This window comes from Lissotriton helveticus, chromosome 3_1, assembly GCF_964261635.1.
Source record: "Lissotriton helveticus chromosome 3_1, aLisHel1.1, whole genome shotgun sequence".
Classification (NCBI taxonomy): Eukaryota; Metazoa; Chordata; class Amphibia; order Caudata; family Salamandridae; genus Lissotriton; species Lissotriton helveticus.
In genome coordinates, this window is record NC_136061.1 from 185,722,630 (window position 1) to 185,748,982 (window position 26,353).

The 26,353-nt window shown below is 50.3% G+C and overlaps 1 protein-coding gene across 2 annotated transcripts in view; it reads left to right on the plus strand.

Annotated features, from left to right (window-relative positions):
• MLXIPL (MLX interacting protein like) overlaps positions 1-26,353 on the plus strand; it is an 883,858-nt gene that overhangs the window by 105,557 nt on the left and 751,948 nt on the right. The gene's annotated exons all lie outside the window — the stretch shown is intronic.

Below are 26,353 nucleotides of genomic sequence, written 5' to 3' on the forward strand. Positions count from 1 at the left end.
ATTGGGAAGAGCTTCGAGATGTTATGGCCTCCAATAGAGATGTACATGGGTAGTGTTATTTTCAGGACAAAAAGACCTCACTCACCTAAGGGGTGGCATACTTTGTCATTGTGCCCCTCCTTGCACAGGTTATTATGGTGGAGCTGCAAGCTGCTACCCTTCTGAAGGGGTGCTTGTGAGGAGCTCTTACGGTCAGCATCAGGGTGGGTAATGTATGATGAGCGCCAGTGGTTTTTTGGATTCAGAGATGGGTTGCCGAGGAGAATTGCTATGAGCTAAAACTACCTATTGGTAGAGAGTGCAGATTTTATTACATCCCGGGTAGTAGGACTAAAATAAAGTGGGTGTTAACTTGGCCCACAGATAGAGGTCAACATGTTTCTGCCCAGCATTGGAGGTGTTATCCCTTCTTCGGTAACAAGGAGGTATGTTACTTGTAATCACCTCTTCACAAAAGACTTGTGAGGGAGTTAGAAGTCTCGATGGTAGGTGGGACATCATCATATATCTGAAGACTTTGAAGAGTTCTTTTGAGTTGGATCGAAGTCTTGTAGATGCAGGATTCAAAGTGGGCTTTATTTGCCCTCAGTGTTGCCTGTTTGCAGCTCTTATCATGCATGTGGAAGGTCATGGGTTCTATGGTGATTTGATACTGCCGCCATCATTTGGTGATGGCCTTTGCTTGTTCAGGCCAAGCTCAAATTCTTTTTTTTTTCTCAAAGATTGTGAGAATCTAATGCAAGATTACTGCAGTTGTTGAATTAGTGCTTGAGAGCCCCTGATGAAATGCACCTGCCTGCTTAATGACAGTGGAGCCAGTGGCACAGCAGTCGAAGGGTAGGCATTTGTACCAAGCTCACCGTCGATGTGCAAGCTGGCCAGGATAGTAGTTTGTAACCTGTGGTGTGGAGATTTGCGATAAATGAGAAGAGGAGATGCAGGCTGTGGCCTTTCTGTTTTTTAAGATGGGTTCTTATAACAAGTTGGTTACAGCATAGGTCATGCAAGCCTTATAGTACCTTAAAGGTGCGTAACAGGCATCAAACCAGATAGAAGGGGCGTACAAGGTAAGTGAAACCTGAGAAGAGGGATTGATTACTTTTCTTTGGTTGGGGATAGAGAAGTGTACAAAGGAAGGGGTCTATTTTCCGGTGATGTATTTGAATAGATAATATTTTAAGAATACATGAACGACCTTCAGAGCGTTTACAGAAAATAGCATGTCCGCCTTTTCTTCAGGTCTAGGGGCATTTGCTGGTCACTGGACAGTATCATGGTGGGTCTTTCAACACTCATGCCCCAGGGCCTTGTATACTATGGCTCTTGTATTGGATAAACAAAGTATCTTATTCACTTAATTCTGCAATAGTAGTGAGCCAAGCAGTCAATTCAAGTTCCAGGAGAGCATAGTAATCTTACTCAGTATTTCTAATACCCAAACAAATCTACTGCTTTAAAAAATATCTTTATTAACATTTAGGAACAATAGGGGAATTACGTTTGAAGAGCACAGAAAGCCAAACAGCTTAATGGTTAGGCTCTCTACTTCATAATGACATTGGGGTTTTTAACAATGTTATCCTAGAAGGGGAATCATCAGTGTCAGTTATTTTGAGTAACTCTCAATCCAATATGATAGGCAGAATGTTATAATGAATCCACTGTGCTATGGTTTGCACACTCTTTGTCTTACTCAGTTGCTTTAACCCCTGGCAGCTAGAAAGGAAGACCACTCTAAGCCCACTAGCCAAAGCCACTTTTTGTTCTGAAAGGGATTGATTTCCAGAAAAAAGTTGCAATGTCTGAGTTCTTAGAAACATATTTTTTTCACTTGTAATTGTTTTCCATAGCATGGACTTACCTCAGCTGGATTGCAGAGCTCTGTACAACATGTGGGAGTTATATGAGATAATAAAGCCAAGCTCAGTGCTTCGAGGCTTTTTACTATATAATATTAAAAGCAATGGATAGTGAAATAATATAGACTGTTATAACTTATATATCACCATCATCAAGAAACTTTATTCGGCTTTAAGAATAAAACCATAAAAGTCAAATAGCCTACAAAGAACCATCATATAATTTACATATTCACAAGTGCACTAAAATCCAAATAATCAAGACACAAAATAAAATACATGAGTTGAATACAAATATTAATTGCTGCTTTTCCTAAGTCTAATGGCGTCCTGTAAAAAACTGTGAGTGTGCAAAACAGTATCGCTAGAAAGAAGTTGTAAAAAGATAAAAGCTGGTCTCACCCTCCTAAAACCCATTTAAAAAAAAAATGGGAATAATAAATAACTTTCTGGGTACAGCATAACAAGTACAAAACATTAAAAAGTGCATCATGTCCTGAGAAGACTCGCCGTCGTAGCCACAGGGCATAAGGCACTGACCTCTATGGGAACCTTGGGGGTATGCCAATACATAGGGAAAGAGGTCAAGCCAGGACCTCATCAATAGAAACCGTTCGTAGGTACTTTTGAGCCCTAGAAGGTAAGGCTCAGTGGAGGCACAGCTTTAGCTATGACATATTTTTGCACACTTGGTTTACACAACTCTTTATCCTCTCTATCACAATGACAATTTCTTATAAAACCCTCCGTGACCCAAGCGAGGTTCCTTTTACAAATGCCCTCTGGGTTTGTGTAAAGATCTACTCTTCCTAGCCTGGCGAGGCCAACTGCTATGTACTGGAGCCAGTGGATACACGAGCCATGATCGAGAGAGGCAATCCCGTATGATGTCTTTACTAAGTGTATTCTCCTGCTTTGACCAAATTTTGAGCCACAAGGACAAAACGCGGAAAGCTAGATCATCAGCAAGGAAAGACATCCCCAGTTCCTCATGGACAACATAAGATGGAGTACATTGCAGAACAGAGAGAACTCTTCGTAGGAATTAATTCTCTGTGCTCTGCTCGGCCCCAAGTTCAATATGACCCAAAATCTCACTCCCATACCTAACTTAGAGATACATTTTACTTGGTAAATCTTGGTAATATTGGTTTCCCTTCCACTCTACTGGCAAAGTTAAAAACGGCTGCAGAGGGTTTCACGAGGTCCCCTTTACTGCGGTTAATCAAGGAGCACCAGCTCAGGGAGCCACCAAATACTACTCCCAGGTAGGAGAAGACGTTAGTTTTAGGTATTGGTGAACATCCTAAATTAAAAATGGGCTGCTTTGCCTTCACCTTGCCAGGGCCCACTTCATGATGTATGACTTAGAATGATTCACTGGTAAGTCCAGCTCCTCCATAAAAGAGGCAAAAGAGTTAAGAAGAAGTTGTAAGCCCCTTGCAGTCCTCGCCAGGAGGACTGCGTCGTCCGCATATAAGAGGACCGGCAGAGTGCACTTGCCTACCTGAGGAGTGTCTGCTTTAGTACCTTCTCTAAAGAATTAATATATAAGTTGAAAAGGAAGGGTGCGAGGATACACCCTTGGCGCACCCCCCTCTTTATATTGAATTGGCCGGACACTTTCAAGTCCCTTGAATAACAAACCTAGAGTCTCGGTGAAGGTCCCTCAAAAACCAAATTATGTTATTATTAATGCCGACGGATGCCACCAACTGCCATAACTCGGACCACCACCTTCACCACAGAGTCCAGGAAGGAGATGGGCCTATAACATGAGGTGATGTCCTGGTCACCCTTTTTAAATATTGGGACTATGGTCTACAAAGTCCAAGAATCAGGTTGGCCAGCTTGGACCGAGGCATTAATAACAGCAGTAAAGACGGGCGCCCAAGTGTCTATATGGGCGATATAGAGATCGGGCGGAATCCCGTCTGACCTCTGGGTTTTCTCTATGTCAGCCTAGTATGCCCGCTCTAACCTCTAGTTCATAGAAGACGAGATCCACCTTACCTTCCACCCTATTCTGCCTCTTGATAGACTTGGAGTCTGGCTGAAAGATACCCTTGAAATGATGAACCCAATCATTCTCCGTGATGTGAGCGCTCAATAGGTGAGCACTCACTTCTGAGAGAAATGGGCTGTTAATGATAGCCCAAAATTTAGAGCTGTTTCGCAGTGTGCTTACCTCCACTAAGTCCGTCCAGGCCTCATCATTCAAGGTGGACTTACGGGTTGCTGACACAAACTTTATGCTCTGCGAAGACCTTTAACCGCCACCATATCCTGGGGCTTGTCGCTCAGAGCCTGTCTCAACTTCATAGAAGCCTGGGAATACGCAGAATCAAACCATCTTTGGCCTGCAGGCTCCCTGCCCCCGTCAGGGGCACGTAGTAGCCTCCTTATGATGGTGAAGATAATGCTGAAAGCACCCAAGATGTCCGAGGCACCGGCCTCGCCATCAAGACAAGTGGCAAACTCCCTACGACACTGAGTTGTGAGGGACTCGTGAAATGGCTCTGGTACTATGCACCCCCATTTTTAAACTCCTCCCTGCCTCGGCCACTTTGAGAGGGGCTCCTCCCCGCCCACCTCAGAACGTCCATATACTCGGGACCAGCCTGTAGTTATACAAATAGAATTGTGGTCACTGAATTCATTTGTCTGAATTAAAAAATCAGTGACCGGGGGGCGTGGCTAACCACCAACCAAGATGGCCGTACTTTAAGTGAGCTCTGTGACTGACGAGCCCTCCTCTGAAAATCCGCTCACTCATCCGTACCTTTTGCAGCTGCTGCACGGCGGGATTGTGTGCTCCTTGACCTCCGGTGCCAGCGGCTTCAATCTGCGTCAAAATCCGAGGTTCCCCGGGGCCGCTATGCCGTGTTGTAGATTGCGGCCTATTCTGGCACCAAGAGCCGGGGCCTTGCGTGAAAGCCAGCCCGAGGCACCCCGCGCACGGCGGCGCCTGCCGCACCCTGCGTGCACTCCAACTGGAGTTCGAGGTCCAGACGCGCTCCCGCCCCGTCTGCGGGATCTGCCAACGTCCCGAGTGACTCGACTGGGCTGCGGGCTGGGGCCGTTGCCACAACACTACGCAGCACGAAAGGCCTATGGCCTTGCCGCAGTGAGCTCCTGCTCCGGCGGCTCGCTGGAGATACAGCGGCCCGCACCCGCTCTGATAAATTACCAGCCTGCCATTGCTCACGCATCTCGCGGGCCGCTTGCCAAGGAGCCCCGAGGGTGGAAAGAACGGCCAGGACAGGGGTGAGAGAGGGCCCCAGTACAACTCAGCTAACCCACGCCAGCGGATCACTCCCCGGGCCCCCCACTGGCCGTGACGAGCCCTCGCCTGCCCCGGGTATTTACGGTCACAGCCACGCCGGCCTAGTTGTAGGACTGAAACTACGAGCAAGCAGAGGCGGGGGAGAGACCACGTAGCACGGCGGACGGCGCGACGGCCCACCAGAACCACGTAAGGGCACACTTCACTTCGCTGTACACCCCAGGCAACTACTTGCGCACCACAAACGACGTCGGCGGCGATGAGTGGCAGGGGAACGAGGGGTCAGCAGACCTCGAAGCTGGACAAGTTCGCCTACAATAAAGACCCGCTGGACGCTGCGAGGGGAGACTCCGCTCGGACACCACCCCACTCTGGGGTAGAGGTGAACAACACCGACAAGATCACTCTCCACGACGTCATTGCGACCCTAAAGACAATGCAATCATCGATGGGCACCATCTCAACGGACATCGCCCTGATTCGCGCTGACTTCGCAAAAATGTCTGACAGCCTGGTGACGGTCGAGAAGACTACTACAGACCTTGTGGTAGACACGTCGGCTTTAAAACGCAAAGTCCAATGGGTGGAAGACGGCAATCTCATGCTCAAAGCGAAACTGGACGACCAGGAAGGCCGCTCGAGGCGAAATAATGTTCGCCTGATTGGTGTTCCAGAATCAGAACGCGGCCCGGCCCTGGACCTCTACGTTGAGGACCTTGTAACTAAGCAGCTCCAACCCAAAGGACTCTCGAAGTATTTCTCGGTGGAACGTGCCCATCGAGTCCCTAGAGGTCAGCCAAAGCCCGGGGCACCACCTCGGCCTATCCTAGCACGAATTTTTTACTTCAGGGACCGAGACGCCATTTTACAGGCAGCGCGCACTCGCCCTCCTATCCACATTGACAACTCTGAGATCCACTTCTACCCAGACTACACAGCGGCAGTGGCTCAACAACGCCGGAGCTTCACGGAGGTAAAGAAAGAATTGCGTGCTCGAGAACTAAAATACTCGATGATTTTCCCAGCGAAGCTGCGTGTGGAATCCGAAGGCAAATCGTGGTTCTTCGACACGCCACAAGCGACTCAGGAATGGTTGGAGGGATGGAGACCGGCGAGAAATCCGAAGAACCGGTATCCGCAACGCAACCCCGGAGAAAGGAGCCCTCAACCTAACAACGACGCGGAATGAACATGGATCGTCGCATTACATACTCCGTCATGGTCACCACAATCTTTCGACCTTTGATTTCTAAACCAGACGTCTATCCCCTTAGCAACATGTTGGAGGTTGCTGGACATGCGGGGAGCGGATGAGGCGGTGTCCACTTACGGAGGGCCAATTATGGTAAGACTATGATTCGACAGGACAAGACCCATGCAGGTATGACTACCCGGCTATGACTAGCACTGCACGAGTATCTACAGAGAGGGGGGACCGGCAACGGACACAGAAGTCTCACCCCCACGAACAAATTTCATGTGTTGGGACTGTAAGCACTCTGCTCAGTTGGGGAGGTGGAAGGTTCATTGTCCGCCGGGCAGGGAGGCAGGGAGGGAGGTAGAAGTTCTTTACATTTTAACCTTGTTTGGTTTTTGTTTCGTTAGTCTCTTTCCAAAATGGTTGGCTACTTGCAGACACACACACCACAGACACCGTTTCTTCTACATGCACTTAGGTTCGATGGACTGGCTGGAGCGACCATCCGGGAGCTTCCGGTCGCGATCCCTTCGCCATGACACCCACCTCACTGACACACTGCTAGACACACGGGAGTACGTTCTACACTCCCGCACACCTCGGACCTCGGTCCGCATCCTGAATCCGATGATACTGAGGCACTCGCTTACCGATGATCATGGCTGATCATGAGATCTCTACACCGGGCCCCCAATCGCAATCACTAGTTGCCCCCACGCTCACAGTATTATCGTGGAATGTCAATGGCCTGGGCCATAAAATTAAAAGAGGCCTGGTCCTCCAATATCTTAAAAGAAAGGCTCCCACATTGGCTCTGTTACAGGAGACACATTTGGTAGGGACCACCTCCAAGGCCCTTAATCGCTGGGGTTTCAAGATGGTCGCACACGCAGAATTCTCGGCGGGTTTCCGTGGGGTTGGAATTCTGGCCCAAAAAAGCGCCCCACTCCTCATTCAACGCACATGGGCGGATGACCAAGGGAGATTTGCGGCGATACATTGTCAATGGGAGGGAAGGCCATATAATATACTCTCTGTATACATTCCCCCCACGCTACACCAAGGGGCATTCCACGACCTGGGTAATTCATTGGAGGAGACTTCAATGCAGTATCAAATGCAGCAATTGATCGGCAACCCCCTCGTGGATCCACTAGATCTAACCAACTGTTTAACGACTTCCTAGAGGCCATGGGGTTGGTGGATATGTGGAGACTTAAACATCCCCATGACCGTCACTACACGTTTCACTCAGGGGCCCACAACAGTCTCTCTAGAATAGACTATATGCTAACCCTGGCGATCCCCCCAGAAAAGATCACGGCCCTGGAGCTCCTCCCCAGAGGGATATCAGACCACTCCCCAATGCACCTCACCTACACGATACACCCCACCAGACGACAAAGAATATTCCCGATTTACCCCGGTTATCTTAAAAATAGAGCTATTTTGAAAGCACTTAAAACCTCCACAACGCATTACTTTGAGGAAAACCCAGACTCTGTAGATTCGCCCTCAGTTCTATGGGAGGCATTCAAGGTAGTACTCAGAGGGCAGGCTATCTCCACCATTACCAGGCACAAAAAAGAACAGCGGGCGACTGTGGAAGCACTAGAAACAGCAGTCCAGACCGCGGAACTGGCCCATGCCTCAATTAACTCGGAAGACACAGCGCACACATTAACATTGGCGTCACAGGAATACAAGGCATACGTAGAAGATATAACCAAGACAAAACTGACTGACACACTACATAGGATCTATGAGTTAGGTGACAAGACTGGGAAGATGCTCGCATGGATTGAACGTAAGGAAAGAGCCAATAGGTGGATTGCCACATTAGAACGCTCGGATGGCACACACACGACCGCTCCCCCGGAAATTGTAGAAGAACTGGCCACATATTATGAGACCGTATACACTGCACGGGGTGGGAAGACGGAGGAAGAATGCTCACGGTACCTGCAGGACATACCCCTGCCCACACTCCGCAAGAGGATGCACAGACACTTGAGGAAGACTTTACAAGGGAAGAATTGGGGAAAGCAATAGCAGCGCTACACACTGGGAAAGCGATGGGGCCTAACGGCCTACCAGTTGAACTCTACAAAACACTATCACGACAGTTAATCCCCTACATGCTCCCGATGTATAATGACTGCCTGTCGAGAGGTGAGCTCGCAGCTGACCAACGACTGGCCACAGTAGTCGTAGTACACAAACCCGGTAAACCACCTGACCAGGCATCCTCTTATAGGCCGATCTCCCTTATGAAAGTGGATGCTAAAGTTCTGGCAAAAATTCTGGCGCTAAGACTACAGCCCCACCTCACAGACCTAATACACCCGGACCAATCGGGCTTTATGCCTGGTAGGAATACCTCACTTAATCTGCGGCGCATTAATGGAGTCCTACATCGTGTTCCCATGCTGCGGGAGGACGCGGCCATCCTCTCGCTTGACGCCACAATGGCCTTCGACCTGGTCGAGTGGCCATTCCTATTCGCGGTCCTCAGAAAAATGGGCTTCGGCCCTAAATTTTGCAGTTGGTTCAAACTTCTCTACACCGTGCCGACGGCGCAGGTGGTAGCCAATGGCCACACTTCCTGCACATTCACACTGGGACGAGGAACGAGGCAGGTATGCCCTCTATCCCCGCTTCTCTTCGCTCTTATTCTAGAACCCCTCGTGGTGCAGGTGAGAGTAGACTCCGTAATTAGAGGAATCACATGGGGGACTGGATGGGAAGATCGCATCTCCCTCTACGCGGACGATGTATTGATCTATTTGATGTCCCCCACCCAGTCCCTGGCGGCTTTGATGGACCTGCTCAGGGCCTACGGTGAGGTGTCAGGATACACCATTAATTGGACCAAATCGCTTCTTTATGTCTTAAGAGGTCACACACCAACGCTGCCCCCCGACTGCACCCTACAGACGGTCACCAGGGGATTCAAATACCTGGGAATCTATGTCACGCCACAGGAGTCCTTATTCATGGAAGTAAACTTGATGAAACCCCTGCTGAGACTAAAATCCGACATCACATACTGGCGCTCTTTACCGCTTACACTGCTGGGGAGGGCCGCATTATTTAAGATGCTTTCACTCCCTAGATTTCTTTATGCATTGCAAAACACACCTTTCCCAGTCCCTCTCACCTATTTTAAGTCCATAGACACAGAAATCTCGGCACTCCTATGGGATGGGAAGCCGGCCCGTGTAGCACACTCTAAATTAAAGCGGTCCTGGTATGACGGTGGGATTGCCCTACCTAGTGTTAAATTGTATTACTGGGCAGCACAATTAATAGTGGTTAATCAATGGTTACACGCCCCGCAACTGGACCCAGCCTTCCGACTTGACCGAACTGTGCTGCCGCCTGACCAACTCATGCGGGCACTATACACGAACAAACGACGCCACACCTTTACAGGCCCCACAGCCCACACGATAAAAATCTGGCACGTAGCGCAGAGAGCCTTGGGATGTGAGGGAGTGCTCACGCTCGCCACGCCACTTTGGGACATGCGGCGTCTGGGTACCCTGGCAAACACAAAGGGCTTTCGGCAATGGGACCTAATTGGTATATCCAAAATCGGGGACTTATGGAAAAGAGGTGAAATAATCACATTCCCAGCCCTTAAAGAAAAATGTGGAATGGCAGACACCGAACACTATCGCTATGCACACATCAAGCATGCACTACAAGCGACAATCCCGACAGGCACACAACTGACAGAATCCTCCCCCCTGGAGGACAGACTCCTTACTGAATGCCTGGACAAAAAGGCGATTTCCCTCACATATCGCAAACTTATCAATAACATGCCCGACCCCACGGCTGTCCTTCGGAGCAAATAGGAAATAGAACTAGGGGACATAGAGGATGAGGAATGGCTATACGCTCTAGCATCCGCCAGGGAGGCCTCCATCCCATCACGACTCAAGTTAGTGCAATTGAAAATATTACACAGAATATACTATTCCCGCACACTCCTACACCGGCTGGGCCACATCCCGGAACCTATCTGCATGCGCGGCTGCGGTCTCCCGGGCACATTCTTTCACATTCTGTGGGACTGTCCCAAGATCCAATCATACTGGGGCCGAATACTCTCCGAAATATCGGAAGCCAGTGGAGTTGAACTACTAAGAGAGCCTAGATGTTGTTTATTAAATATTTGGTCGCCCACTGACATGAATCGAGGAATGCAAACATGGGCAACTTTGGGTCTAGCCCTTGCTAAACGGAACATTGCCAGGAACTGGGGCTCGGGTGTGACACCCACATGTACACAATGGGGGAAAGATATGGACATAGCGATGTTGGCTGAAAAGGCGGTATATGTTCACCGAGGATGCCCCAAAAAATGGACTAGGATATGGGGGAAATGGAACGAATACAGGGGCCAGCTGTGCGACCCACCACAAGAACTGTCTGATCTTGAAAGTAGCCCGTGAGGGGGATGACCTGAAGTGCTAAACATACACTGACTCAGGGGTAATTTTACCGAAGGGGGAGCTGTGGACCCTATATAGCTATTAACTGGAACGATGGGGAAAGAACAAATGTAAATGACGTAAAGACGTCCCTCCCCTTTGAAGTCTGTTTTTCGGAAGCACCCATGGACCGATGTGTTGATATATCGCTAGCTGTGATCTGTGGACAAGTGCAGTAGGCCTCATGTATGAAACAGAAATGTGCATTGCAAAGAATATATGAATGTATCCTATATTTAAACCGAAATACCGAGTGTTGTGTGTAACATGTAAAAGCCAATAAAATATGTTTAAAAAAAAAATAAAAAAAATCAGTGACGAAAGAAAAGAAGAGGGTACATAGAAAAGTAAAATCTATAAAAGTCTCACACCCTCTATCAATAAAAGTGGGGGCAATGTCAGTTTTCCCTGGGGGCAACTTATTCATAACTGATGTTAAGTGGAATTGAAGCAGAAGAGAGTTAAGCTCGGTACCCTGAGGGGTATGCTCTATGTGCAAGCCTGATTGATGTGCACAACCCATGGCTTCCACTCCTTCCTTTCTATTATCCCCACACATGTGGATATTAAAGTCCCCTGTTAAGATGATATGATGACAGTTCTGAACATTCAGGATGCAACCCCGTAATATTAACCCCAGCGCCGTTATGTTACCCTCACCCTCGAATATAGCTCCAGCATTGTAAAAATGTACCAAGAGGAGTCTACCCTTACCACTAGACAGAACATGTGGAAGAGGTGTGGCGCCGCGGCCAGGGCGACTGACGCTGGAATCTGGGGACCACGGTTCGATCCCCGGCTCCGGCGGCAGGTCAGCCCAGCACCATGTGACTCTGGGCAATAGCTCGCTTAATCTTCCCGACGGCCCCCCAGCGCCTAGAGACCCTTACGGGTGATTGTGCGCTTTACAAATGTGGACTTTGTACATTGGGCGAGGCGTGAAGTACAGATACTGCGATATCAAGGAAGGCTAACGAGACAAATGTGATAAGCTGAATTTAAAATGTGATTTATAGTAATTGGATTATTAAAGTTAACAATAATACAGTCCCCTTGCCAAGATTTATTTTTTGGTGCCATCAACCCACTTGGTCCGTCGAAGCATAAGGATTTGGTTATCCACCCTAGGACCAGGGGCAGTGTTAGAATTGAGCCAGTGCACCACCTTGTTCTTTAGCTGGCAAAAGTCTTCCTTGTTATTGGGTTCAAGACGCGGTACGTTGGCTAACACCACGACAAGAGGGGTGGAATCGAAGGGAGGTGGACAGAGCCCACACTGCAGGAAGAGGGTGTAACATCAGACCCATCTCGCCTGTCAGCGTAACGATGCAAACCGCTAACATTAACACTCCAAGGTTGGCGGGATGGAAAGGAGACAAAATTAGAGGTGATATCCCCCCCTACAGATGTTTGGGCGATCAAGTGGCACGGGCTCGGGCCTGATCATGGTTGGTACTAAGGTGACAGCTGCCACGATGTTTGACTGCTGGGTAACAGTAGACACCACCACGTTTTCTGCCCCAAGCCACTGCCACTAGAACTAGAAATGGCAGTCGCAGTCGAAGACCTTACAGGGGGAAGGTTTGTGGTGAAGGAAGCACAGTCCCTTTGCAAGGAGGCTGTTAGTTCGCTAAGGTTCTTTTCCAAAGCAGCAATGCGATGTAAACTAGGGTCCAATTTGGTGTCCAGAGCTGACAATAGTGCAGCTAGAAGCATGTCTAGCGAGATCGCATCCGAATTAGATGTTACCGGGTGTGCTGCTGGAGTTGACTGAGGACCAGTTTTCTTACTGCATTTACATGGTCCGACCACCGAAGGGTGCTTCCTCTTTGCGCCTCCTGCACTCAGGCCATTTCCAAGGGGCTTTCCTGATCCAGACTAAGAGACTTGGACTGGAACGGGAGAAAGTGCAGCACGCCAGGTGATAACTGTTGGGGAAAGAGGAAAAATACCACCCGCCCGAGATGTCAACAGCTCCGCCCAATCTGCCGCAGAAGACTGAGGCTTTGTTAAGGTGTCTGTCTGTAGTGTAGTTGGGGAGATCAGTGCAGGACGGTGAGCAGGTGAGCGGAATAAACATCTGGTAACCAGTTCAATCTCCTTATCCAGGACCCCCGCTGCATGCTGAAGAAAGGCTTCCATGGTACTACCAATGAGTAAAGGCTCTTTGTTTGTGGATCCTGCCGCCACCCTGTGCCTACCCATTGTTAATATGTTGGTGTACCTGTTCTTGTGAGGGCAATGTTAAAAGCGCTCAAATTGAAACTGCACCCAGCACATGTAGATGTCAGTTTATCAGTTATGAAACAATGAAAGCAGTTCAAACCACAAGCGGGAAGCAAAAGTCCAGGCTAACTTGTCAAGAATGCTTCGGGCGACCAACTCCTTAACCAGTAACCGGCGTAACCGGCTAAAAATCCAGCCAAATAGTTAGTGCATGAATAGGGAGCGACAAAAATAGTGGTGGAAAAAGGGGTTAGCACCCTACCTGATTGTCCGCAGCTTACATAGGGTGGGATACTCGATTATATAACTTACATATAATTAGGTTTGTACAAGTGTTATTTCTTTTGCAAGAGCAATAAGCTTTGTCAAGAATACAAGAACAGTGAGCTTTACAATAGTTTACATAGATATATGCAATAGGCTACAGAATGTTTGAGAGGGGTCCATAGGTACAGTATGAATAAGGTCCTAATTTAGAGTGTGGCAAAGAGGGTACTCTGTAGCAATTGTGATGGAGTACCCTCTTAGTCAAACCTTTGTTCAGTGGTAGTGCCAGCCTGATTTTCAGTTGGGCGCACCTTCAATCTCTTGATGACGGAGCTCAGTTACTAAGGCCAGTTTCCGCTATCCATCACTGCCGGGTAAAATCGTGCTGTAAGGGACAGTGAAATTACTTAAGTGACCGCGACACCATGAGAGAAACCTCCCATGTTGTGGGGGACATTAATTTTTGATTTTTCAAAAACAAACTCCTGCTATGGTAGTTATTTTTGAAAAAACAAAAACATGTTAAAAGTTTGAGGGAAGTCCACAAATGTAACTGTAACATTGTCATAATTTGAACATATTGACAGGAACCGCTATGAAGGCAGATCCTGCCAATGACTAAAGATGTCTGCTGGGCCGGCGGACATCTCTAAATGTGGAGACCAGGTACTCCATCAAGGAGATTGATTATTTTACTCTTTTACCCTGAATGAGCACAAACCATACTCTGCAGTCTAAATCAGGCCCAGAGTCTTCGGTAATTTCTGCATTCAGGTGATCAAAGTATTTGTTGATGTAGAAGTTTTTGAGTTATTTCTTGAAAACAAAGAATGAAGGGGCATTTCTCATGTCAATTTGGAGGGAGTTCTATCATTTGTGTACACAGTCTGAACAGATTCTGTGAAGGGGACTCTGCTTCTTGAAGTGAAGTGTATCAAGTATGAATTTCTCTTTGATTGGTATGGATCTGCTTGCCTGAAACCTATCATTTAAATATCTTGGAGTGTTTAGATGTGGTATTTTGTAAGTTTTGCATGCTTTTTTGAATGACTTCCTGGCCGCTAATAACAGTGGGCTAGGGTCTGTGAGTGCAGGTGGAAAATGTTCAGAATAATATGTTGTGTTTTCCTGGGAGCAGGCTTCTTCATAGAGAACTGTTTTAAGCAGTGCTAGGTGAGTCTTCAGGTCAGTATGTGGTGCACGTCTATATTCTAGGCATGAGATAACTAATGGTTCCACTGCTGTATTCATGTTCTTTCTACATAGTGCATAATTGAAAGTTTTTTGATTCTTTGTAAGTGAAATGCGGCTGACTGTAAGAATCTTACCGGGATTTTCTGCAGGAGCGTCAGGAATATGAAGACAGGTCATCAACCTTCCACTATCACCAATTGCCTCTATCAAACACTAGAGCGCAACAGTAAATAGGGGACACAAGGGAAACAAAACAAGGGAAAAAAGGGGAGACAATCTCTGGGAATCAGCCACCTCTCCACAAGCAGGCAGGAAGACCTTAAAGCCCTGTAAAGGAAGAGAACAATGAGCACTGCACTTAAATACAGAACTAAAGAGACCTTGGTGTTAACATGTACATGGTAGTTACCTAGTGCAACAGTCTTTACTTGGGCTTTCACTATAGGTACAAAGGACTGGGCCTCTCAATATAGGTGCAAAAGGACTTGGCTTTCTGGAGGGAAAAACAATAATGTTCAAATAAGCAAGTAGTCTCTCAGGTACAGCTACAGTTTTTTCTGTATAAAGCAAATGGCTCACCAACAGGCATATAACAGACAGGGAATGCCTGGCATTTGGGAGTATGTTGTTCTTCAATGTACAAGTCTCTTCCTAAAACATATATAGACAGCAATGAGGCAGGAAAATGACTGCAAAAACAATATGAGATTTAAGCAGCGCAGCGCGCTGTTACCGTGACCCAAATGGTGAGCTCCAACGATGCTAGCAGAAAGGATCCATGGTGAGCTTCCAGCGTTGGTTGCTAGCAGAAAGGATCCAGAGATGAGTAGAAACGACAAGGATGAAAATGGGGTAAAAAGAAAGGGAAGCACCCTGAATGGTATTTCAGCGGAACTTCTAACCAAACGAAGTTCCACAGCAGGCGGAACCGGCTCAACCAGACCCGGCCAGTCGACGGGACAAAATCCGGCCGACGGGGGGAGCCACATCAAGCCCGTCCGGCCCACAAGTTTCCCAACGCTGGTGAAATCCGGCTAAAACAAAAAAGAGCGGGGCTCACTGAGGAGGGAATCCAGGTAACTGTAGTACGGGGAGCATAGAGATGGGACCAAAGAAATCCAAGAATCGGTCCCGCGCTGAACACAGGAATACCGGAAGTCCAGGAACAAAGTCTCGGGGTAAACACTAGAACGCGAAGCATCGCATTCAAGGGAAGTCAGGCTTTTAAACCTGCCTGACTTCCTCGCGCATGCACGATAGTAAACCGCCATCTTGAATGTGAAATCGGCAATCCTGACAGTGACCTTGCCATGGCTTGTATGTTGTTTTGGAATTGAAACTCCTTATCCTGTTAGAATGTGGGAATTTTAGGTGAGTTTAAAGATGGCCCTGTCTGATCATTTATTCCATTTTATGCTAAAGTCCCCAAGGAAGTCTTTGCATATGCACGCGACAAGTTGGAGGGAATAAGTTCAGCAATTTGACTTGTGAAAGTGAACATTTTCCATGGTGGTAGAAATATGGTGATATTCTCCAGTTGGAAGTGTCTAGTTTGCACTAAACTGCACCCAACAGAAGCCTTGTTAATATCCACACTTCCATGAACTCCCTGATAACCAGGTAACACATATTATGCTGGTTATTTTATGTTATATGTACTTCTAAAGTGCATGGCTGCCCCAGCAACAGGGCATCCCAGCGCTGAGGCTGATAGGAGCATGCATAAGAGATTTCAACTAGAGTTTAGAGAAAAGCCACGTTTTGATCATTTTTCTGAAAGCCCAATGGTCTTGCGTGCCTCAGGCAGCAATAGAATTCCACAGGATGTGTGCCATAACCCTGAAAGAGCGTCCCCCTGCTCTAAACCTGCGCACTAGGGGGACACAGGCCAGATGCAGGTCTGTGGAGCACAGGGCTCGAGCCGAAACATACGGCGAACACAGCCCGTTCAAAATTTGCCGATCTTGGCCATGCAAGATCATGTGTGTAGTACAGAGAGTGTTAAAATAGACTCTCTGTTCTATTGGCAGCCAGTGAAGCCGGCGAAGAAGGTCTGAAGCATGGCAATGCTTAGGTAGTGCAAAAAGCATACGGGCAGCCTCGTTCTGCTCCCTTGAAGTCTTATGGTCATGGCTTTATTCATGCTGAGTAAGAGCTTGTTACAGTAATCTAATCGAGACTGCACAGTGGATTGGACAATCATTTGACGGGTGGGTGCGTCAAAGAATCCCAGAACGGGTTTCAGGCAACATAGGAGACCCAAGCCGGTACCTGCCACTGTCTTGGCTTGACTCTCAAATGAGAGAGCACTGTCCGTCAGAACTCCTAAGTTCTTAACCACGGTTTTCAGTTGGGAGGGGTACCCAGGGTCGAATGCCACCATTAATTGCCCCATAGATGGGGGAGTGACTACCAGTTGGGTTTCATCGTGTATGATACCATGTCAATATTCCATGCGTTGGCCAGAAGGCGGACTTAAATGTTAAATAGAGTGGGGCTCAGGGCAGAACCCTGTGGAACACCACACCTGAGAGGGTGGACACTGGAGAAGAAAGGGGTAACAGAGACCTGGAAGGATCAATCGGTCAGAAAGGACACAAACCAGGCCAGGGCCTTGCCCTTGACCCCATTCTCCTCTAACCGTTGTAGCAGAATCCTATGGGAGACTGTGTCAAAGGCCGCACTGAGGTCCAACAGACTCGATGCTGAGGTTCTGACCTCATCCATGGTGGACCCGAGCTGCTCTGTAACTGCAAGTAGTGCAGAGTCAGTGCTATGTCTAGGCCGAAAGCCATTTTGTGACCCATCCAAGATGGCATTTGCTTCCAAATATTTAGTCAAAACGGTGTTGACAGAGGACTCCATGATTTTAGCCAGGTATGGGAGCAAGGATATTGGGCGGAAGTTCTCTAGCAGAGTCGTGTCCAGCGTTGTTTTTTTTAGTAGGGTGATAACTTTGGCATGTTTCCAAGACTTAGGGATCACCACCGCTGAGAGTGACCTGTTAATCAGCTCCCGGCCCTCCGACAGGAGGCAGTCGTGGAATTACCAGCATAGAAATCTCCCGAAGTTCGGAGGCAGCCTTCCTCGGGCATAATGTGCTGTAAATACGTTCCACCTTGCTGATAAAATATTTAACCAATGTCTTGCATTGTAGGTTGGAGGATATAGTGCTATTGGCAGCATGCCATTTCTTTCATAAGGGCAGAAATAGTTTTAGTAGGATTGCTGATCGTCGTGATCATGTTAGCATAGAACATGGCCTTGGTCTTCCGGACCAGTTTATGGTATACTTTGACTGCGTTCCTATAGATAGTTTTTGCTGTGAAATCTTATGCACTTCTACAGGCCGGTCCTAGGATTTAAAATTTTTATTTTCCGCAATCGGGGCCTCACCATACCAAACGTGGTTTTGAGTACGTTTGGCATGGGTCAGTTTAGTCAGAATACAGCGATCTAGTGTTTTTTTGACCCATCCCCTAAAAGCAGCGTCTGCTGCCTCTATGTCCGTAGGCCATTCTGGCCGGTGCAAGTTTAGAGTGGATGTGAAAATGGTCAAATCCAAGTTGTGCCACGGGCGCTTCATTGAAACTGACGGGGGGGATTGCAATGTGGTGCCTTCTATACAAATGCGCAGAGAGATGAGGAAGTGATCCGTCCAGAGAATAGGGAGGGGCGGGTTGGCCTCCATAGTCTGGATATTCGAGAATACAGGATAAAGTAGGTGACCAGCTAGATGTGTCAGTCCCACCATCATCTGCATTAACTGGCAGGCGTCCATATCCCCCAGGAAATTGATCATCTCCTGGGATTCTTGGCATTCCAGGTGTAAGTTAAGGTCCCCTATGACACTAAAATTAGCTGCTTCTAGTATGAGTGTAGATGCAGTATTAGCTAGGAATTCTTGAAAGGCTTTCGAAGGACCTGGTGGGCGGTAGATAAGCAGTCCAGAGATGCTAAAATTGTGAGTCAGTGCAATTAAAAAAAAGACACTTTCACAGTCGGGGATGATCTGCGGTGTGAGGGTGCAGGAAAATGCTGATTTCAGTATAATAGCTAAGCCCCCCCTCCGACTGTTCTATTCTGGGCGCACATCGTGTAGCCTGTGGGTAGGGCCAAGGCTGGGATGGCCACAGTCAGTAGTGAGACACGTTTCTGTGAGAAATAAAATATCCGGTGTGGATTCCTGCAGGAGGTCAAATACCTCTGCATGATGTTTAACAAGATATCTGCAATTGAGGCTTCATATGGAGAAATATTTCAGCCCTGAGGCCGAGGGGGCAGCCGTGAGCACATACCCACCCTAAACTCACATCTGTTGCACTGCCGGTGGGGAGAGTCAAGATGCCAGTTATGTTTTACACAAGGGAGTTTGGGTTGTAATGCAAGCAGACATTTCCATGTGTAGACTTGCCTGCAGGATGTCCCAGAGCCAGGGATCCTGGTGTCTGGCGACGTCCAGGCACGGACGGGCCCAGACAGGCTTGCCTTTGCACACCAGTGGCACGGCTGCTGCGCGTCGGTGCCATTCCTGGATTAAGTACCGACAGGGAGGTGCTCAAGGAAGAGACTAGACCGTCTCCATCCCAAGATGGCGACCGCCAATGGCCACCCAGAAGTAGAAAATCAGCAGTAAATGCTGCGGTGGACCGGGTAGGATAACCAGAAAGTGGCAGCCACTCAGGTAGTGTTGCCCCCTTAAAAAAGCATATAGCGGCAAAATTAAAACAGTTCTGTTTATAGTGCAAATAGCAATATTAAAGACAGTACAATATCAAAACGTTAAAGCAGCACACTTAAAAGCTAAAACACGTAAGACCGAAAGCAGAGTTAGTCTGCCTGCACCTGTTAGCTGCGTGTCGGCGCCATCCCTGGATTAAGTACTGACAGGGAGGTGCTCAGGGAAGAGACTAGACTGTCTCCTTCCCAAGGTGGCGACCGCCAATGGCCATTCTGAAGTAGAGAATCAGAGATTAAAGTCCTTCCTCCACGCAATCAGCAGTGAATGCTGCGGTGGACCGGAGAGGATAACCAGAAAGCGGCAGCTACACAGGTAGTATTTACCCCCATAAAAACATATAGCGGCAACATTAAAACAGTTCAGTTTTTGGGGGGCGTGGCCAGGCGCCAACGAAGATGGCCGCCTAGTTCCGTAGCTCCGCCGGGACGACTGCTGTCCCCGAAGAAATCCGCATCTAAATCCTGGCCGGAGCGCCCTCGGATTAGCGCACCGGCCCCCAGAACAGTTCCGCGGCTGATCCGCTTCTTGAACGGAGAGCGCACTCCCCGCAGAGGCGAAACGCCGCAGCGTTCGTCTCGCGGGCGGGCTCGTGGTGGCGGCTGGAGCCCGGAATCGGGGCTGCCCCAAAATCGAGGCCCCGGCTTGCGGCCTACACCTCGGCGGCCGGAATCGGGCCTAATCCCCGTTACTACAGAGGGGGGTGGCCTCGAGCTGGACGCCGCCTGGTCGAGCATGGCTCCCGCACACGGGCACTGAGGGGGGGCGGAGAGCCCGACGCAGGTGCCGCGACAGCCTGAGTCTGCAGCGCTGCTTGCTGCCAAGTGACACCGACCCTCGTCCATACTCCGGAGGTGAGCGCCGGGCATTCGGGAAAGGCGCCGTAGCGCCGGCCGCTGTGAAGGGGAGCCCACCAACCCAGCTCACGGCCAGGCTTCCACACTTGCCGCCATCTGAGAGGGGGCCAATCGACCTCAGGCCGCGCCGGGGGCGTTCTTGCAGGGCCCAGCCGGGCAGCTTACCGTGGAGGACTACATTCCCCAGCACGCTCTTGGACTGACTGCGTGACACGGCCTACCTGGACAGCCAAACTCATTTGCCGAGTGAAACACGTGGGCCGCACGTCTACACCAGGCCGGAGCTGTGGGATCCCCCCGATGTGAAGGACAGACTCCGGCACAACCGATACACGCCGGCCCGGAACAGGGGTGACCATCGCCGACTGTTGGCCACAGGAGACGGGGTCTTGATCCACCATGAGGCCCAAAGCGGTAGTCCAGACCCAAACGAACAAACTAGACAAATACGCGGTGGCTACAGGGCCCGCGCAGTTGGGAGCAAAGGGAGGAAGCACCTCTGATGCAACTGAACCCTCACTGACGTCCATAATGGCCGCAATACAGACGCTCGGCACCACTCTGGAGTCCAAGATGGACAAAGTTACGATTGAAGTCAATCTGCTGCGTACTGACCTGGGCAAGACCACCGAAAGGTCCAAGGCCAACGAAACTGACATAGCGACGCTCCAGGCCTCCTCAAAGCAACTGGAAGGCCGGGTAAATGAACTTGTCCACCGACACCGGCTAATGGCTCTGAGACTCGAAGACCAGGAAGGGAGGGCCAGGCGCAGTAACATTCGCGTCGTAGGTGTGCCGGAGGATTCGGAGAAGCAAAGTACTGAGCTGTTCTTGGAGGACCTCATCCTGAACCATCTTCGGCCAAAGCGGCTCTCCAAGTTTTTCACCATCGAGAGGGCCCACCGAGCCCTGCTCCCCAAGCCCAAGCCTGGCGCCCCGCCGCGCACGATCATCGCAAAAATACTGAATTACCGCGACCGGGATGCCATCCTCCAGGCGGCCAGACAGCATGGGGACCTGCAGTATGAGGGGACCACCATTAGATTTTTCCCCGACTTCACCTTGCAGGTTCAGCAGGAACGCCGCTCTTTCATGGGGGTGAAGGCAGCACTCAGAGAGCGAGGAATCAAATACATGATGTTCTTTCCCGCGAAGCTCAAGATCATATTTGGAGGGAAATCCCGCTTCTTCACCTCGCCGGAGGCGGTCCAGGAGTGGCTCGACGAGCAGGCGACGGAGACACCGACAACGCAGAATCGGGACGTCTGGAGGGAGCCTGGGGCCCCCTCCCCCGGGTCGGCGGACGGGGGAGCTGCAGGGGGCGAACAGAGCCAAAGGTCGTGGCGCTCCAGATCCAACAGTCCTCGCTGGGACTCCCCTCGAGACAATGCAGCACGGTGAGGCAGCGAACAGTATCTACCCGCCACTTGGCCATGACTGCGCTGGCGTCAACAGCGGTAAGACTCCTACACTGCTTTGGGGTGCGGGCACACCTGCCCATGATTGATGTAATACTGGGCTGAACGCCGCATTTCCATAGACTAAAGGGACTTACATGTCGGGGACACGGGAATGGCGGCTGGAGTTGGGACTGGCACACGTGCCTACTACCAGAGTTCCTCGGGGGGGAAGTGGTTTACTCTCTCCGGGGTGGGATGGGGACGACAGGCGCTCTGCTAATTGGGGTTGTGGGTAGTTCGAAGCCTACGGAGCAGGCAAGCAGGGTGGGGGGCTAGTTCACTGTGGGGGGGGGTTCTAAGGGCCGGGAAAGGGATTGAGAAACAATGTTCCGCACACGATTATTCTGTTTGCTTCACATATTACTGTTGGGAGGGCAATTGGGGGGGGGGAGTGTTTTATGGTCAAGTGTAGTTCTTACTGTCGGACTTGGCCCGAGCGCCGGAAGGCGGCCACAGTTTACCTCACATAGTCACGGTTATGGCTAGACGCTGGGAAAAAAACCTCAAGATCCTGAGCTGGAATGTAAATGGGCTTGGAGATAAACTCAAACGCACCATAGTCCTCCAGTTCATTAGAAGGCACCAACCTGACGCAGTACTGCTGCAGGAAACTCACCTCCTGGGAAACACATGTCAGGCCCTCAATAGGTTGGGATACACCCTTGTAGTGCATGCGGGCTTCACGTCCGGCTCCAGGGGGGTGGGGATCTTGATACGCCGATCACTTCCCATTCATATCACAAACACTGATTCAGACCCGCAGGGCCGCTTTGCAGTGCTGTCCGGCAGGTGGGAAGGGCAACACCTTAATCTACTGTCGGTTTATATCCCGCCAGGCCTCCAAACCCAATCTTACGCTGATCTGGGCAAATTGCTGCTTTCTCTTCCTCATGGTCGACTCGTGCTGGGGGGGACTACAATGCTGTTTCGTCGGGCACTTTAGACAGACACCCTCCCAGAGACACACCCCAAGGGCAGCAATGGCTATCCACCTTCCTAGAAGCCTTCGGGCTTACCGATGCCTGGCGGCTGCTGCACCCGACTGACAAACAATACACCTTCTTCTCTGGTCCCCATGGCACATTCTCCAGACTGGACCACATCCTCACCCTACTAACCCAAGACATGACGGTACACGACGCGACGCACTTACCGCGCGGCATATCTGACCATTCACCTGTGCTCGCCCACTTCACGTTCGGGACTCGGCGAGAGGGCTGTATAGCGCCCATCAGCGCATGGCACCTTAAATCGGAGGAGACTAAGAAGGCGCTCACAAAAGCGATTACCCAGTACTTCGATAGTAATGCGGGTTCAGTGGACTCCCCGGTCATCCTCTGGGAGGCCTTTAAAACAGTAATCAGGGGGGAGGCACTGTCGAACATAGCCGGGAAGCGGAGGGAGAAAGAGCGCCAGGTCACTGCGGTAGAAGCGGACCTGGCGGCCCTAGAAAAGGAGGCGAGTACAACTAGAGCGCCTGCTATTCACCATAGGCTAAGGCTCAAAACGGCTGAGTACAAAGAACTAGTTATGCAAGACGCTCAAAGGGCAGCCAGACACACGATGGGCAGGATATACGACCAGGGCGACAAGGCCGGGAAACTGATAGCGTGGCTGGAAAAGAAGCAACGGGCCACCAGAGTGGTCCCCGAAATCCTGACGGCTGAGGGGACGACGGTAACAGAACCCCGGGAGATAGTGGCGGAATTCGCGCGTCACTACAGGCAAGTGTACAGCCGGGTATCGGACCGCCCGGAAGAGGACTCTTTGGCCCTCTTGGCGGACATCCACATGCCCTGTTTGTCAGAGACGGAAAGAGAATCCCTTGAGAGCCCGCTCGCTCCCTCAGAACTGCAGCGCGCAATCGTAGACTTACGCCCGGGCAAGGCCCTGGGGCCGAATGGCCTCCCGATCGAGCTCTACAAACTGCAACCAGACGCCCTCAGTAAGCGCCTTAAGCCCATGTTCGACGAAAGTCGGGAGAATGGCATCCTGCCCAAAGAACAGCGGCTGGCTACTATTGTGGCGATCCCTAAGGAGGGCAAACCTAGGGACCTGTGTGCCTCCTACAGGCCGATCTCGTTGATCAACGCAGAGCCGAAAATCCTTGCCAAAGCGCTCGCAAATAGACTCCAGCCGGTCCTGGCTACCCTGGTCCACCCGGACCAGTCAGGGTTCATGCCCCGCCGTAATACGGCGCTCAACATCCGCCGCCTGCACGGGGTGCTCGGTCAGAGGCATAAACTGCAGGAGGACGCGGTGGTGGTCTCCCTCGACGCCACCATGGCATTCGACACCCTTGAATGGCCGTACATGATAGCAGTGCTGCGCAAACTGGGATTCGGTCCAAACTTCATTTCGTGGGTGCGCCTCCTCTACACCGAACCTCTGGCCCAGGTGGTAGTGAACGGAAAGGCGTCGGCAGTCTTCACCCTTGAGAGGGGGACCCGACAGGGATGCCCTCTCTCTCCCCTCCTGTTCGCGCTATCACTCGAGCCTCTCGCGGCCTGGATAAGGCAGGACGTATACCTTAGAGGTATAGCCTGGACGGAAGAATGGGAAGACAAGATATCCCTGTACGCCGACGACATCCTCCTGTACCTGTCCAGACCGCGTAGATCCATCCTGGCGGTGCTTGACATCCTCACCAGCTTCGGCCGGAACTCAGGGTTTAGAATAAACTGGAATAAGTCAAATCTATACGTGCTACGCGGGGACCCCCCGAGACTACCGGCCACCTGCCCCTTACAAGTGGCAACGAACGGCTTCACATACCTGGGAGTCTTTGTCTCCATTAACAAGACCTTGCTATATGAGCGCAACCTACTCCCTCCCCTCAGACGGCTCCAGCGGGAGGCGAAATCCTGGCAAAATCTTCCACTGTCATTGTTGGGCCGGGCGGCCCTATTTAAAATGGTGGCGTTGCCTAGATTTCTCTACGCGCTACAGAACTACCCGGACAAAGTGCCCAATGCGTACTTTGTGGCGGTGGAGGGGGCGCAACGTGAACTCCTGTGGGCGGGTACGCCCAGGATCGGACTACACAAACTCACACTAGGGTGGTACGATGGTGGGATCGCCCTTCCCGACATCCGAAAATACTATTGGGCAGCACACCTCGCAGCCATAAACCAAGGGACATACTGCAGTGGGGATGACCCCGGATACGGGATGGACAGGTGGCAGCTCCCTGGGGGGAACTACGAGGCTGCGCTCTACTCAAGGCCGGGGAGGTACCGACTTACCGGGCCGACCCAGCACTCAGTTCAAATTTGGCACACTGCTCACAAAAAGCTGGGATGGTCTAATGTCCTCACCATGTCCACGCCTCTGTGGGCCTCTGAAAAGCTGGGCACTCTGGGACGCACCAAAGGGTTCCGCGGCTGGGACCTGATAGGGATCTCGCACATTAGAGACCTCTGGGGTCCAAAGGGTGTCCACACGTTTGCGCACCTACGAGACACATACGACATGGCGCGCACTGAGTACTTCCGATACATACAGGTCCGACATTCACTACAAGCGAATATCCCACCAGACACCACCTTGCCCCTAGCCTCTCCGCTGGAGGATAGACTACTTGATGGGCACCTCCCAGAACACGCCATCTCCCTCACATATCGTAAATTAATTAACAACCCCCCTGACTCCTTACTTCCTCTTAGGGACAAATGGGTCACTGACGGGCTGGAGATAGATGAGGAGGAATGGTCTCACGCACTAGCCTCACCCAGGGAGGTAGCGATTTCGGCCCGACTAAGGCTAGTCCAACTAAAAATCCTCCATAGAGTCTACATTTCTTGCACTAGGCTGGCGGCGATGGGGAGGGGTGGAGATGGTCTCTGTAGAAGGGGTTGTTGCGGGAATGGCACCTTTTTCCACATACTATGGGAGTGTCCAAAGGTGCAAAGATACTGGAGGAAAGTGGTCCACTGTATGCAGGAGGTTATGGAGGTAGCACTTCGCCCTGAGGCCAAACGATGCCTCCTAAACATATGGGAACCCACGGACCTGTCTTCCAAAGGGAGGGTCTGGGTAACACTTGGACAGATGGTGGCAAAGAGAAACATAGCAAGACTCTGGGGAGCCCCTCATTCCCCGACACTGAGAGAGTGGCAGAGCGACATGGACTGGTGCATGCTGCAAGAAAAGACAGTCTACGAGACAAGAGGCTGCCCCCGCAAATGGAATGATATATGGTCCTGCTGGAATGAATTTAGAGGTAATATATGTGAACCCCCCCTGGCTACACAGGCTGGGCAGGAAGACATAGACTAAGATCCCTGACAAATGGGAATATCAGATGAATGTGTTTATTGCCACTGCGCTCGTGGCGCTGGTACTGTGCTGAGGAAGATGAAACTCACTGACCAGGTTTTCTTGTTTCTAGGTTACGAGTGGGTGGGGGGGGGGGGAGGGTTCAGAAGTTGGGTTTGTTACGATGCTCCCTTTGTTCCACTGCACGACATCCTTCAATGCGCTACAAATTCAATGGTACAGGCTGATAAGTGCTCCTCTCACACCTCCGTCCTATCGCCACCGGGCCTCAGGGATGCCGGTTTAAGGCTGTGTCTGAATAATTGATTACTCTCTGCTGATTACAGGGTAGCCGCCGGCCTCCGGGTTGTAGGCGTGCGAAACAGTGTATTGAAGTCAACATTAATAAAAGCAGTTGAACTATAAAAAAAAAAAGAAAAAAAAAAAAACAGTTCAGTTTATAGTGCAAATAGAAATATTAAGGCAGTACAATATCAAAACGTTAAAGC